Here is a 14,939-nt window from a genome sequence, read left to right on the forward strand (position 1 = left end):
TGATATACAGGTTGATCATGTATGATTCCTCGGCTTTTTACATCTTATAGCTTCAAATATACACGGTGTACCAGAAATGTTACGACAAATTTCGAGGGGTTGTACAGGCCGTCTTAAGAAACAAATCGGGGATAGGAACCCGTGTCCGGAAACGTCATCCAACGGCGCTGCACAGCGTCGAAGATACAGGCGCCACCGCCTGCCGCTAATCCACCCCTTCGGCAGCAAACATTGCTTTGTGCGCTGAAAGACTGCTAGCGAAATGTCTCGCTGTTATTATTCAGTGATCGCGATTGATTGCCACGATCGCCAGTGGAGAAGATAAAGCTAGCTGTTGCATACATATGCGTTGTCTCCTATGAAAGCGATGCCCTGTTCCCTCGCTGGATGACGGTTATGGACACACGTTTCTATCGACAGTTCATTTTTCTCGTTTTTCCATATATAGTTACACAGTACCAAGTTTATGGATAACGTCACTGCTGAATGTATGACCATGTTGACAGAGCCACAACCTCACTTCTGAAACTTCCTGGCACATTAGAACTGTGTGCTGGACCGAGACTCGAACTCGGGACCTTTGCCTTTCGTAGGCAAGTGCCCTGCAACTGAGCTACCCAGGCACGACTAACGGCCCGTCGTCACAGCTTTACTTCCGCCAGTACCTCGTTTCGTACCTTCCAAATTTGACAGAAGCTCTGCTGCGAAACTTGCACGACTAGCACTTCTCGAAGAAAGGATACAGCGGGGACATGGCTTAGCCACGCCCTGGAGAAGTTTCCAGGATGAAATTTTCACTCTGCAATGGAGTGTGCGCTGATATGAAACTTCCTGGCAGAAAAAACTGTATGCCCGAATGAGATTCAAACTCGGGATCTTTTCTTTTCGAAGGTAAGTGCTCTATCGACTGAGCTTCCTAAGCACGCCTCACGAACCATCCTCACAGCTTTACTCCCGCCATTAGCTCGTCTCCTACTTTCCAAATTTCACAAAACCTCTCCTGCGAAACTTACAAGACTAGCACTCCTGGAAGAAAGGATACAGCGGAGACAGTCGGTAGAGTCGCTTGCCCGTCAGGAAGTTTCATACCAGCGCACACTCCGCTGCAGGGCGAAAATTTGGCACGGTTTGTGACAGCGGCGTCACTGCCCACTTAAATACGTCTGCTTAAGCTGAATTTTGGGACGTGTTATGCAGCTAGTTCTGGTTCTTAATGAATCCAACAAAAAGCGACGAACGTCTCTGTCATCCCGGCCTGGGACGACATTCTCCGACTTCTCAAACCACTGTGACGCGAGGGCCATAAAGTTTTGATGGCAAAGGGAAAGCCACATGTGCCGGACCAGATTTACGCGCCTTTCCCCGCGGTAATGATAAATGTACAGGGTCCGTGTAGCAAAGCCTTCGCTCTCAGGAGATCCGCGGAACAAAGCTGGGAGCAGAGCGGAGCCCGAGTAATAAATGAAGCGAGGCTAAGGCGGCCGACCCGCGCACAATGCGGCGCACACTAGCCTACTTGTTAGGACTCCAATTATCAGCAGCGGCCAACGGCTCACCGCCTGAATCTGTAATGGCAGGCTGGCACAAAAGACCCAGCCTCATTATGGATGGCTACACGGTGTACCCGGCGCCGCTACATTGTGCACGACCTGTCCTGAATCTGTTTGACGAAATACTCGACGAGGTCGTGTCAACGGGGTTCGCAATTCGCTTGCGAGGAGTGGATGGGAATTTTGTAAAGTTTTTCCACGAAGAAAACGCCAGTGGTGGCGCGTCAGAGGAAGGCCAGTGAGACTTACTTTGTAAAAGCAAAGATTCATAAAGAACGTATTCAGGGTGGCGATGCACAACCTGATAAGGCCAGTACAGAGGAGGGAACGTTAACCGGGCAAAATTTCCCCGATAACCGTAGGTCCGAAGCACGCTGTTCTGGAGCCACAGCTATAAAACAGACAATTAACGACGAGCGCGCAGAAGTGTGCATTTAACCCGTCCACGCCGGCTTGTATCACCGGTGGCTACGCTTAGAGTTGTAAAACTATTGCAGGTTGCCGCAGACAATCATAAGTAAGCGGGTAGACAACGGTTGTTTTCCTAGTAGCTTTGGTCGATCACGGTCATACCCACATTACATGTATGTCAGGTGTGTTGCATAAATATCGGGCGTTGCCTCATAACGATCGCTTTTTTTACGCATGCGACCAGTGTCTTACTAGATTCCCCCAAAAAACGGAAGCGGTAAACCATTTAGAAACTGAGTGAGGATAGATAAAGAGTCAGTTAACCTATGGGACATTTTGTTCTACATAAACTGTTACTTAAAAGCAAATAGCATTTATAGCAAAATTGAAACTGTCAATGTTTAATTAAGGTTTTATCCGAAAATTGTTGATTTGTGACGTGAAACTGTGGGATATTGTAGCAAAAGTAAAGAAAACAATGCGAATTTATCATAAAGGGCTTGAAAACGCAATTTTCTCAACAAAAAGGAAAAAATAAAAAAAACTGCAAAACAAAAATATATCAAGCATTGCTTCAATACCTTATCGAAATTAAACAAAATATGTTTCTGTTATTCATGAAAAACTTTCGCATTTATTAATTGTAACAGGAAACTCCTACCTTTGTTGGTGGTGATGAACGTTTTACTGAGTACAAAATAACAACTATATATATATATATAATCACAACGTACATGCACGAAGATATATATAATCTTCATGCATCTACATTGTAATTGCATCAAAAGTAATTCCTTTGGTTACATAAAAGAGCAGAAGCTACGTGAGCAAATAATTTTTATTGCCTGTAAAATACAATTTGTATTCTGTAAGGATACAAAATACACGATGGACTAATACTGAATAATGTGCGATTCTAATTATCTGGTAAAACAAACAACAGACAGATATAAAAGAGAAGTGGACGCCGCCTAGCTTCTCTCTTGCCCATTTATTTACGTTTCTTTCTCTACCAATACTACCGGTAATTCTACAGTTTATGTAGTGTACCCAACGTGCCGAACCATAAGTTTGGTAGAGCGCAACCTTGTCACACTAGATGATCCTGTCATCCAGCGTGTATCACCGGTGCATCTCTCTGGACTCTACCAATTATGCTACCAGCAATACACTAACGTACGATGTAGTGCCCATCAGCCAAGCGCAACGAACAGCTGTGAATACAATTTTGCGTGGCTCTTCAATGAGAGAGCTGTCTGAACAAGTGGGATATTATATAATTTGTGATTAATCTAGTGTAAAATTATTTTACATGGTCTCATTTTTCTATTAAAGAGTGAACTTAACGCCACTTTGAAAATGAAAGATCAATATATTACAATAGTAGTTTATGGCGTTCGAGTACAATACCCGCTCCACCGGAAGAGCAATGCCGCCAGAAGAAGGGATGTATGGATGTGCGCGTCGCCCCGCAGCGACAAACACAATTTTCAGCGCCGATGCGAACGTGTTAAAACTTGACCGGATTAATATATGTCTTGCTAAAGAGCGCGGTTACCAGTGAAATTAGCAGAATATAATGGTTTCAGATTAACGTTCAAATCTCACCAATCTTTAAGTTGCTGCAAGTGGCTGATTACCTTAGACACAATTTTTCCGTGATGTTTGCAGGGTAAAGCTTGGGTATTAAATCAACTACCCTGAAAGCACTGCAAAGGCATTAAATTGTGCAAAATCAGCACTGCTCTATGACATGTGATACTGTAACGTGCAATGCTGTTAATAATGAAATCAGTAGGCCACGTGTTTTAATTTTTACTAATGTACCGACAGCATCAATGAACTTTTATTGTAAGAAGCACAGGATTTGAGGTCCCACACCATACTCTGACCTTAACAGGTTGTTTTTAACACGCTGTGTAGCACAGACTGGCCCACCTCTGACTGGATGGAATCTCAGAACGCCTTGTTTGTACCTATCTTCTGTTTAGTTTCGGACTGTTATGCGTATACTACTGTTGAGGATACCGTTTTCGGGCTATGTTATTTGCATATGGAACTATGGTACATCTCCCCTTACTATTGGACGTCTTTTGTCCGTCCATTCTACATAACTTAACGTCTATGAACACCCATGCTGCCGGCTGTTATGACCGAGCGGTTCTAGGCACTTCAGTCCGGAAAAGCGCTGCTGCTACTGTCGCAGGTTCGAATCCTGTCTCGGACATGGTGTGATGTCCTTAGGTTTGAGTAGTTCTAAGTCTAGGGGACTGATGACCTCAGATGTTAAGTCCCACAGTGCTCAGAGCCATTTGCACAATTTTTTGAATACCCATGCTGTTAAGTCGGGTCTGTCGCGAGAGATAACGAATTAGGTTTTCGTAATAGTTGTAGTACGCTAGGTTTTGACGGATGTAACTTACTGATTAAAACTGGTATGCTGAGTGCTGAGTAAGTGTTTACAGAAACCAAACAACTAAGGTCGTCAGCCTCCTTTCACCCCCTCCCTAGAACAAAAGCGGTGCATCTAGTCTGTCTATGTAAGGCGAAAATTCTGTGCGCAAGTGTGACGAAATGTTCTACGCGTATGCAACATGGGAACCAGTTCGGTATTTACCTAGTGTGATGGGAGAAACCGCCTAGAAACCACATCCTGGCTGCCCAGCACACCGACCTGCTGGTCCGATTCGATCCGAGGCCGACATACCTCCCCGTTCCGGAAGTGGTCACGGTAATACGTGCGGCTACCTGGGCTGGTAAAACTGGTATGAGTTAAATAATTACGTCAATCATTTTAGCACCATGTCAAGTTCCTCGACTGTTGGCTGTAAAAGTACAAGTAAATAATCTTGATAGCATTTGCAGCAAATAAAAACGGAAAGAACGGCCAGTGGAGGTTAAATTGGAAGAACGAAGTGAGCAAGACACCTTTCTCACTACAGCTGATATATGATCAGCAACAGTATTGATATTTAAGATAATTCTCATTGTTCAGTCTGAGTTAGATAACATGTTTCGATCGCCATCTTCAGAGCTAAGTAGTTGCGTCAGTAACCCGTCTCGTCTGTTCAGTACAAGTACAAGTACTTGTATGTGGCTGTGAATAGACAAGACAGGTTGCTGGCGCAACTACTGAGTTCTGAAGATTATGATGATGAGTGATCGAAACATGTAATCTAATTAAAAATATGCAGCTGACATTGAACGATAGATGAGATTTATCTTGAATTCCTCTCTCAATGAAGTGAATCTGAATGAAGTAAATATCTTATTCTGTGATATTGCATAACTGATATAAACTCAGTAACACTACGATTTATCTATCATACAGGAAAATGTTAACAATGCGATGCGCAACTTTTCTGAAGCTAAGCGAAAAAATTTATTTCTTATCGATCTGCAATTTGTGGTTTTTGGTTGTTAACATCTTCTACCAAAGGACTCGGTCGAGAAAGACTTTGTATCCATATTAACATTGCTTCTCATTTACTGCGTTTAACCTATGCAGCTCACAACTGGTTCAAATGGCCCTGAGCACTTTGCGACTTAACATCTGAGGTCATTAGTCCCCTAGAACTTAGAACTACTTAAACCTAACTAATCTAAGAACATCACACACGTCCATGCCCGAGGCAGGACTCGAACCTGCAACCGTAGCAGTTGCGCGGTTCCGGACTGAAGCGCCTAGAACCGCTCGGCCACCGCGGCCGGCAGCTCACAACTAATTAATGCTATCTCGCAGAATAGTAACTTACCAAAAAGACCTTTCTCAGGTTTTCCGTGGTGGTAATGACAAAATGAGCTAAATTTGTCTCTTACATATTTCTGTTGCCTTTTGTCGAATTTGTATTGTACAGATTTAAAACGTACGTATAGTAATTACAGTTTTCTGAAGTCCCCCTATACAACGAAAATTATTAATCGTTCTCGTTATGTTCAAAACATTAATTAGGTGAGAAACCGTTTATTAATTATGCCGTTCGTTGGACATATGCACTGGGTCGCGGCTATCTGCTTCGTTCACTCCAGCATGAAAGACACTCATCGTCACAATTAGAGCTGCGCCCAGATGATGATATCAGGTTTTGACCATTGTTGCCAGGCAGGTAGATGGGACTCGTTTCGTAATTTCATTCGAATGGAAAAGGAGATCTTTCTCGAAGTTGATCACAGTCATTGAAGAAAGACACTTGCCGCGGCAAGATACAAGCATGAGCTAGTCCATAAACCCACAGATAGGTATATATATTTTACATAAAGTTTCACAATAGCAAAACCCTGCAGTGTGTAACTTGAGTTTACCTTCAGTAGTAGACCGGCAGTCACGTTAAGATTTTTGGCCACTGGGGAAACATGCCAGTCGTTGGCCTTTGCCACAACAATTGCAGCAAATACATTTTTTATAATAAATAACATCGAATTTTGATATAATACTTCTATTAAATGAATAACAAAGACACATAATCATTCAGAAAACAGTGTAAAAAACTGGAAGGAGATGGACGCGGATCTGCTACTTTTCGCAGCTCTCGAAATAGCAAATAGCTCTCCTGATCTTGCATAGAATGTCTAGAGATTATACCTACATATGTCATTATTTGATATTTAATGTGCAAATCGTAACAAAAAGGGTTGTTTTTGATAGATCATCATCGAGCCGCAGCATTCAAACGGAATACTTTCGCAGCACACAAGTTATAACACAAAAAACGTAAACTACAGGAAGCCATTACCTACCGATATGTAGTTTCCTGTGATTATAACAAATCGTAGCCGAAACGTTGTGTTTTCGAGAGCTTCTCAATTTGTTGATGCATTCAATCAGGTTACATTCATATCACGTACTCTATGAGAAAGAAAATCCACAAAATACGATGTTTAACACCGTACAATACGGCAGCTTTCATGTTGTCACTGTAGCGTAAAACGAAGTCGCAGTTCACTAGCCACGTTCCTCTCCACGTGGCAAAAATCACCCTTGCCAGATTATTATTATTATTATTTCACGCTCCGCAATGCTGTGATGTCACCATCTCCTCGCCCACGTGCGTTTTCACGTCCCGTGATACGACTTTGACGGTGAATAACGGTGAACGAGCACAACAGGACATCGCTCCCCACTTTATTGCACGGAGTTGGCGTGATGTGGGAAGGGAGGCGCGATCCACTGCGGCTCCTAAGACGGACCTGATGCTCGCCGCCTCCAAAGCGGCAGCGGGACTCGTCTCTAAAAATCACCCGCCGCCACACTGCAGGGCCCACGGCAGTCGTTGCCGACACCAGACGAATCGGGCGCGATGCTGCGGGAATGTGAGTTGCAGGCGTCATATCGGTTCGTGTGCGCAGGGCCGCGCGTCACGCAGCCGTCTGCCAGTGGTACTGGATGCTGCATACAATGCAGGTCGGCCCGCTGAATGCGGGCTGGATCTGTGGCTGGATCTGTTCACACGTGGCGGAAAATCGGTCGGTCCTCGCTCCTTGTGGTCAGTGGCGTAGCTGATAATGTGCAAGATTCCCACCTAGTTCGGAGCGTGCCGGTCACGTCAATCTGGGTGCAGCTTTACTTTATGACAATCAGTATACACACCCATATTGGAATGACGCCAGCTTTAATCTACTGTGAAATAATACATTAGAAGTATTGTTCTGGTATCGGTTATCAAGTACATCTCTTTAGTACGTGACTGCATTTGAAACAGCGACGGTACTTAATTCCAAATCCCACACAAAGACTGGAAAAAACATGGCCACTGTCGGGCGACTGGCCACTCCCCGTGTATATACGCTCTTGACGAGCATTTAAAGATGTGTAAAAGAAAATGACTACACAGTTCAGTAAAAGAACTAATAAAGGGGTTTTGATGACATTTAGTAATAATCTGAAAAAGAACGTTATCTGTGTTGAGGATGTAAGGTCATTCAATTAATAACACCAAGGGTGAATAAAGGAAATTCGTTGCAGCACGTTATAGGGCACTAAATAAAAGATGTAAACGTGCTTGGCGAATATGTACATCTATACTATATCTTTACCCAACGAACTCTAAAATGAGACAAAAAGTAAATTACGTCCATAATGGGTACATATTATGACAATGTTCGTTATCTTGTTGACATAGGTCACCCAAATACCATCGTGTAACAAGTTTGTATCCGTATACAGATATCGTTATATGATTCCAGAATGAGATTTTTACTCTGCAGCGGAGTGTGCGCTGATATGAAACTTCCTGGCAGATTAAAACTGTGTGCCGGACCGAGACTCGAACTCGGGACCTTTGCCTTTCGCGGGCAAGTGCTCTACCGTCTGAGTTACCCAAGCACGATTCACGCCCCATCCTCACAGCTTTACTTCTGTCAGTACCTCGTCTCCTACCTTCCAAAGTTTCATCGTTATATGATGTCGTTCAACCGTCATTCACTTTTCTATGTAAATGAAACGCTATTGCTATACCGGTTAGAAAGCTGACTGAAAGCAGTCGCACGATACACTATTAGTTGTCTTATAACAAACTGAATCTCTCTACGATAAACAATCTACAGATTAGGCACTATATTTCTATCTCCATGATAGCGACAGTGACTAAGTCAGAACACAAATAGCATCACATGTCAGCCGCTTCGATTCCCTTCTAATCCGATTTCCCAACAATCCATGTTTCACTACAATATAGTACTGTGTTCCAAACGTACAATCTCAGAAATTTCTTCCTCAAATAAAGGCCTATTTTGATACCAGTATACTTTTCTTCCGAAGGAATGCCGTCTTTGCTTGTGCTTGTCTGCTTTGTATGTCTTCCTCGCTTCGTTCAGGCCGGCCTTGTGGCCGAGCGGTTCTAGGCACTTCAGTCCGGAACCACGCTGCTGATACCGTCTTGCGAATCCTGCCTCGGGCATGGATGTGTATGATGTCCTTAGGTTAGTTAGGTTTAAGCAGTTCTAAGTCTAGGCGACTGATGACCTCAGATGTGAAGTCCCATAGTGCTTAGAGCCATTTGAACCATTTTTTGCTTCGTCCATCATAAGTTATTTTGCTTCCCAGGTAGCTGTCCATTGTGAGAGCCCCTCACACAACTGTATCCCTGATATTTAGGTTCATTTCGGAAATGTATGAAGTGAAAAAGTTCGGTGGGATGTCATGTATATACAGAACGATACTTATTAACGTTTCAAAAACGCAGAAGCGACGTAGCTGTGAGACAAGTAGTGTAATATAACACACATGAGACTGCAAATGCCGTGAAATACCCCAGAAGTGGATGAAAAATGTTGAAGATGTGACGTAACCAGATGACGTACCTCGCCGCACGTGCAGCGATTGGGGCAGTCGATACTACTCTCGCTCCGCTAGGCGGCTCTGTTTTGGTTGGTTGATTGACTGATTTGGGGGAGGGGACAGAACAGCGAGGTCATCGGTCACATCTCATTACGGAAGGATGGGGAAGGAAGTCGGTCGTGCCCTTGGGGAACCATCCCGGCATTTGACAGAAGCGATGTAGGGCAAAGACGGAAAACCTAAGTCAGGAGCAGGTCATCAGTCCCCTAGAACACACATCCATGTCCGAGGCAGGATTCGAACCTGCGACCGTAGCGGTCGCGCGGTTTAAGACTGTAGCGCCTAGAACCGCTCAGCCACTCCGGCCGACTACTAAATCAGGAGGGCCGGATGCGAATTTGAACCGTCGTTCTCTCGAATGCGAGTCCAGTGTGCTAACCAACCACTGCGCCACCTCGCTCAGTTTACTCTGTTTTCGAATATCTTTCGTAAATGTGAGTTGCGTAAAGGTAGAAACTGTCGTCGCTGTGAACAAGCAAAAGTTGTTCTAATTTTGTCGTTCTTTCCTTCATTTACTGCTAGTGAGGTAACTCGGGAGCTTCTGTTGTACTGTCGTTCGGAATTAACCAGCAGAGACTGCGAGATTGGCAAATAAAATAATAAAACTTACTTCAGTGTAAACACATAATTGCCTAACGCAATGAACAAAAACGAAAAAAAAATACTGCCTGCCAGACGCAAAACTCAAGCCCTGAACCCCTTGTTCTAAAGTGGAGCACGTAAGCCCGAAGCCACACCGACGTGAATAACTGACTTAGGCTGCGATGACCAATTGCGACAGACCGACAGGCTCCATCGCTGCACGTGTGGCGAGGTACGTCATGTGTTGACCCCACATGTTCAACATCTGCCATCCACTTTTGACGTATTTCCCGACATTTGCGGCCCCATGTGTCTCATATTAAATTTCTTGTCTCAGCGTCACCTACGTCGCTTCGACAGTGTTTAAATGTTAATAAATTGCCATCTGACAACTCTATTATTAAACCATTATCTACGGAGTCAACAACAACAACAACAACAAATCTACCGAACAATGATGGGATGAGGTAGAGCTCACTTGAAGCAGTCTTTGCTGAAACACACAGATTGTACCCAATGCACCATTAGACCGTCCTTCAAAAGAATATTCGACGAAATGAGAGAGGGCGGCTTTGTTCCTCAGATACATAATTACACTCTACAGTCGCCATTCGGTACATTCCGGCGGGACAAATAGCAGCTCGGAAAGTCCTCCCGCCCCCTCGTCCCCATCCCTGCACCACTTCTTGCAGCTCTACTGTGTACTCGTCTCATGTTCTTCCGCAAATAAATTCCCATTTCGTAAATGGGGTGGGCGCAGAATGCGACATATATCTCCTATTGTGTGAAATCCTCGACGTTCACTGCTTGCAATGAGCGGCAGCAATAACCATTAAAAATTCGCTTCCTTGTTTTAGGATCTTAAATCGATCTCTTCTGAGTTCTTAGAAGCCTACAGACATTGCTGAGTTACTAAAAAAAGAGAGGCGTGATAAGCTATTCGGCGAAATGTTTCCAAGTCATTTCGTCTCCCCCTCATTGCTCGCTACGGTTATAAAGCCATCGTTCTCTTTTCAGCTCTCCGTAACGATCCTGGCTGTCCCGTGAGTTATGGTTCTTTCGTTTCGATTTGTCTTTTTCCCCGCTCCTTTGATTACTGTCTGAATGCTTTCGAAAGACAATGGCGCATAAACTGACATTTCAGGAACGTACCTCGCAGCAATTCTGCGACGTATATGCAATCAGAATTCTCCGCTGTATACGATGAGAGAATTAGCATTTACAATGTTCCTCGGTATTGCCTACGTAGTTTTGTAAAGAGCGTTTATTTACAGTTTAAGATGTATCTAATTTTGGTAGCTTTTTACAACGCATCGGTGTCTTCTGCAGCCCTTGGGAACGAGATGCTTCTGTATGTTATGACTTGTTCACCTGTTATTGTGGTCCAGACTGATTTGGAAGTGAAACGTTCCACTGTGCCCCGTCTATTCGCCGGTAACAACCCACGATAATCAATGGCGACTCTTGTCATCAACATCTTGATGTGTACGGCAGTAGAACCTGTAGTCATCACCTTGAAATAATAAAGTTACGTAATTATTTTTGTTGTTATTTCTAGTAGGTACATGTCTGTAGTGTTGGGTAAACACAGAAATCCCCGCGCCACAGTACCGTACCACGCCGCTAGAGCTGGGGAAACGACATGGCGCTGACCATTGATACAGTGGAGTAAAGATAAAGATGTCCTCAACATGAGAGTTGGTTTGCCTACCACAGTACTTTACTAGGTGAGTTCCTACTTCAGGTGGTATGGAGTTGCCTTCTTACGACCTTTCACCCAGCCGATTATAGGGAGCCTACAGTTGTAACATGAATTCTGAACCACGGTGCAACTCGGCATTCTTCACACTGAGAAACACGAGTTAGATGTAGCAACGCAAAAATTAAAGCAATTGGAACAGGAGGAATAAATGTCGAACTTTTTATATACGGCGGTGTTTCACTGATGGAACGCACGCTACATCTTATTAACCTATAAAAGACTGCCAGTAAGGTACTTGATCAGTGGAATCCGCCTGAAATTTTCTCGACATTCGAGAAAGGCAGCGGGAGCGATCCAAATAAGAGGGATTCGCCTCGTTAGCATACACTATAAAATCTACAGCGCTATCTCAAAAAGCTGCGTCCTCTCCCTGATACAATTTTATCAACCAACGATGAGGTTTTAGAAAAGGACGATCCTGCGCTGATAGTAGTTTTGACCTAAAACAAATGAAAGAAAAGAAGGAAAGAACTTAACGTAGGGAAGCGTTTTTAGATTACGAATAAGCTTGTGACGGAGACAGCTACTGTGGCAGATTATGGTAAAAAGAGGCTTACCAGCGTATCTGTAAAAGCTCTTCACAAAGAGACAAAAATTATAACGAAGATGGAGATATCTGGACAATTAACAACAATACAGAGGGATTTAGACAAAGATGTGGCGTGAATGAGATTTTCACTCTGCGGCGGAGTACTCCCTGATATGGAACTTCCTGGCAAGTTAAAACTGTGTGCCGGACGGAGACTCGAACTCGGGACCTTTGCCTTTCGCGGGCAAGTGCTCTACCGAGTGAGCTACCCAGACACGACACAGCTTTAATTCCGCCAGTACCTCGTCTCCTACCTTCCAAACTTCACAGACGCTCTGTGACCTGTCTCCAGCTGCATTCCACGTCTATATATACTTTGGCTCATCTCATTTTGTTCGTAATTGTTCGTTGGATATGTTCGGGGCGCACGTCCCATGACACCAGTTAAAGTTCATCGTTTGTCCATTCATTTAGTTTTGTATTACAGAGGGTTCTCTGACCGAACAAGCTGAGCTACCGCGCCGGCACCGACTGAGCTACCCAAGCACGACTCACGACTCGTCCTCACAGCTTCAATTCTGCCAGTACCTCGTCCCCTACCTTCCAAAGGCCACAGATGCTCTGTGACCTGTCTCCAGCTGCATTCGACATCTATGTAGATGACCAAGTTAGGGCCTAGAAACAAAATATCAATGTAAATGAAGGTAATCTTCAAAGAGCCGTTTGTCATCTTCGTTTACTGACTGCTAAACATAACATGCGCATTGCGGAGGATGGCTGTAAAAAATTGCATGAAATCAACCGAAGGAATCACGCGTGAGTTCTAAAGTGCTCAAAAATGGCTCTGAGCACTATGAGACTTAACATCTGAGGTCATCAGTCCCCTAGACTTAGAACTAGTTAAACCTAACTAGCGTAACATCACACATTCATGCCCGAGGCAGGATTCGAACCTGCGACCCTGGCAGCAGCGCGGTTCCGGACTGTAGCGCCTAGAACAGTTCGGCCACAGCGGTTCGCTTCTAAAGTGCGACCTGCAGTCCAGCTACCACAATGACAATACGTAGGATGTTAAAAAGTATAGGGTACAGTGGACGAGCAGCTCCTGACAAGTGACACACTTCTCTAGTCAGCGTTAAGCAACGCTTGAGTCGGTGTGAAGAGTGACGCCACTGAACAATGGATGACTGGAAACAAGTGATTTGGAGTGATGAATCACGCTGTACTCTGTGGTAATTCAGAGGAAGGATTGGGTTTGGCGAATGCGTGGAGAACGTTGCCTTTTATCACGTTTAGTGCCTACAATGAAGTACGGAGGAGGTACTGTTACAGTATAAGGGTGGCTTAGGTCGGCATGTGATCTTATTATTGCACTTAAGAAAATGCGAAAAGCGGAAGCATTTTGTAGCATTGTGTGCCGAGCTAATAATAGACAATAATAGTGCTGGACTAAACCCAACGGAACACCTTTGGGATGAGTTGCAAACGTCGACATCGTTCCTGATCCCAGAGTCCAACATCACTACATTCTTCGGTTTCGACGTTGAAGACGAATGGGCAACCATTCCTCCACTAACATTCACACACCTCGTTAAAAGTGTACCCAACACGGTTCACGCCGACATAAAACAGTGAGCAAAGCCCATAATAACGTACAATAATAAGTGTCCGGATACTTTCGATCGGATAATGTATGTAGCAATGGAAATAAAAGAAATATTCGGGAGTGAGATTAAAATTCAAGCTGAAAAGGTATCAATAAGATTCGCTGGCGATATTGCTATCCTCAATGAAACTGAGACAGAACTGCAACCGTTCAGGGTGGCCGAGCGGTTCTAGGCGCTACAGTCTGGAACCGTGCGACCGCTACGGTCGCAGGTTTGAATCCTGCCTCGGGCATGGATGTGTGTGATGTCCTTAGGTTAGTTAGGTTTAAGTAGTTCTAAGTTCTAGGGCACTGATGACCTAAGAAGTTAAGTCCCATAGTGCTCAGAGCCATTTGAACCATTTTGAACAGAACTGCAGAACCTGTGAAAGGAACATTCTAATGAGCGTAAAATACACTGAAGCGCCAAAGAAACTGGTATCGGCATGCGTATTCAAATACAGAGATATATACACAGCAGAATACGGCGCTGCGGTCGGCAACGCCTATATAAGACAACAAGTGTCTGGCGCAGTTGTTAGATCGGTTACTGCTACTACAATGGCATGTTACCAAGATTTACGTGAGTTTGAAGCTGATGTTGTAGCTGGCGCATGATGGGACACGGAATTTCCGAGGTAGCGATAAAGTGGGAATTTTCCCGTACGACCATTTCACGAGTGTACCGTGAATATCAGGAATTCGGTAACACACCAAATCTGCGATATCGCTGTGGCCGGAAAAAGATCCTGGATCAACGACGACTGAAGACAATGTTTCAACGTGACAAAAGTGCAAACCTTCCACATATTGCTGCAGATTTCAATGCTGGGTCATCAACAACTGTCAGCGTGCGAATCAGTCAACGAAACTTCATCGATACGAGTTTCGGAGCCGAGGGCTCACTCGTGTACCGTTGATGACTGCACGACACTGGGCTGTTGATGACTGGAAACATGCTGCCTGGTCTGACAAGTCTCGTTTCAAATTGTATGGAACGGATGGACGAGTACAGTTATGGAGACAACCTCATGAATCCATGGACCGTGCGTCTCAGCAGGGGAATTTTCAAGGTGGTGGATGGCTCTGTAATGGTGTGGGGCATGTGCAGTTGGAGTAATATG

General features: G+C 44.4%; 1 protein-coding gene across 1 annotated transcript in view; it reads right to left on the reverse strand.

The window, feature by feature from the left end:
• The window catches only part of LOC126334852 (FERM, ARHGEF and pleckstrin domain-containing protein 1), a 648,075-nt gene that overhangs the window by 361,468 nt on the left and 271,668 nt on the right, over positions 1-14,939 (reverse strand). The gene's annotated exons all lie outside the window — the stretch shown is intronic.

The sequence above is a fragment of the Schistocerca gregaria genome, chromosome 2, assembly GCF_023897955.1.
Source record: "Schistocerca gregaria isolate iqSchGreg1 chromosome 2, iqSchGreg1.2, whole genome shotgun sequence".
Lineage (NCBI taxonomy): Eukaryota > Metazoa > Arthropoda > Insecta > Orthoptera > Acrididae > Schistocerca > Schistocerca gregaria.